Source organism: Triticum aestivum, chromosome 6A (assembly GCF_018294505.1).
Source record: "Triticum aestivum cultivar Chinese Spring chromosome 6A, IWGSC CS RefSeq v2.1, whole genome shotgun sequence".
NCBI classification, from domain to species: Eukaryota; Viridiplantae; Streptophyta; class Magnoliopsida; order Poales; family Poaceae; genus Triticum; species Triticum aestivum.
In genome coordinates this window covers 525970201-525972394 of record NC_057809.1, presented here as the reverse complement: position 1 = coordinate 525972394, position 2194 = coordinate 525970201, and positions in this window count along the sequence as shown.

Sequence of the window (2194 nt, the reverse complement as noted above, 5' to 3'; positions counted from 1 at the left end):
CAAAATTTGACCATAGATTTAACTAACAAAATGTTAATGCATGTCACTAAGAACTATATCGTTGGATTCGTATTTGAACATAATTTCAAATGGTGTAATTTTTAGTGACATGCATTGGCATTTTCTTACGTAAATCTATGGTTAAAATATTATACTAAATAAGAGGTAGTACAAAAGTGGGCTATAACGACCCTCCACTATGTAGGCCGAAACACGTGCCAAATTCACTTGTGATGCATTTGGCATTGATGCCCCTCCATTGCTCACCTGGTGCCCCAATCTAGATCACCTACTTTGCTACGGTGCCAAATTAACTCATGCAATGAAAAAACACTTGCGTGGGAGAGAGAGGACTAAGGCAATAAAAAACACTTGTTTGGGAGAGTGAGAGGCTGGTGTAGTTGGTTTGATTGATTTGTTTATACATGTGGGTCTGTGTGCACAGCGGTGCCAACTCTCTCACATCGCGAGAGCGGTACCAAAATCTTTTGATTTGACATCGATGCGTATTATGTGGCATACTTTTGCGAAATATGGCATCTGCCACATAGTGGAAGGCAACAAATTCCCAAGATCTTCACGTACTCCTAAGTAAATGAGAGGAAAGAGAAAGAGAGAGAGAGTGAAAAATATCACTAGCCAGCCAACCCTATCGTATGAGCGAATGATATTGGTACCTCTTGATGACACGGCAATCTTATACAGCCAGCTGCTCTAATATGTTCTCTTCTTTTGCGGATAAAAAAAGACCTGAAAGTGAAAAATGTGTTGCACTATAACAATCTCATCGAATGCATTGATCTCCATCTTACAGAAATTGATTTGTTTGACTACCGAGGCAGCACATCAAAGATTAAATTGGCCAGGTTCTATGTTCTGGAGGCAAGTGTGCTCAAGGTAATGAGGTCTGGCATTCTCTAGCGCAACAATAAATGGTGTGCTGATCACCGCAAGCGTCTAAGCCTAAATGACAAAGTCTCCGCAGAAGCTGAATTTGTTTTTGAAACATCAAGTGGCCAAAGACTCCAAAACTTATTTGCCCATTAGTGACTTGTCCGGGCAGTGGATTTTAGTTTGTACGATAATGCTGCATCCACCTAAATGAAAGTTCTTACATAAACTTCCTAGTAATTCCCTTTTCGTAGGTGCAACATTACTCCTAACATTTGTAATATCAATTTGAAACTTGTAATATTGCCGTGTCCTATTCCTGCGTTTTCAAAATCCTACAAATCAAACAGGTCCTGAGTTGGTGATGATGTTGTGCCTGCCATCTTTCACCAATAGCCGTCGGATCTAGATGTGACACATACAAACCAAACTTCTCCAGTTTTGCAAAAAGATGCCCGCACTTGTTCCCTATTTACAAACAACTCCTTGTCTCTCACAATCAGCCTCATCTCCTCCCCACCACATCTAGAAGGCCATGGAAAAATCTGGCGCGATGGCCGCTGCCGGCGCCGTCCACCCCCAATCTTGGTGTTCCGTGCAATGCATGGGCATCTATGCACGGGAAATTATGTCGAACACGGCTAGTTGAAGCAGGCTAGGTCTACAGCCATGATGATAGTGACTGCAGACGGTGAGGCTGACTATGGTATGCCGAACACGGTGCCTATACTCAGGTGTCATCTCCGGCGTAGGGTCTTGTCACTTCACTGTGAGGAGCAGCACATAATAATTTGACCAACGGGTAGTACATTGCTACTACATTGGTAGTACTACTACTAGTACTAGTACCACCGTCTGGATTTAGTAGTACTACGACGTCCATCTGGATTTAGTATTTGACGAGCAATATCTAGTAATGCATGTATCAAAAAATGTACTACTCCCTCTGTAAATAAATACATGGTGTATTGTTTTATTCCTATCAGCGAGATAACTTAATGTCTTTTTGCTACTTAATAGGATTACATGCAATGAACTAACCACCGCATGTGATGTTTGGTAGTCTCAAGTCATTGAAAGCATGCACGGCCCACATCTCTCATTGGTTGATATGTCACGAAATAAGAAACGAGTAGGGAGTTAATGTACCGTGCCTAAGTGTTTTGGGATTATTTGGTTTTCGTAAGGTGACTTACACAACATTTTTGGTTACATGCATTACAATTTTATTAGTTAAATCAAAGGTCAAAACTTGGCGCAAAATGCAAAGGGGACCAATAAACCAGTAAACATCAAAGTTCTC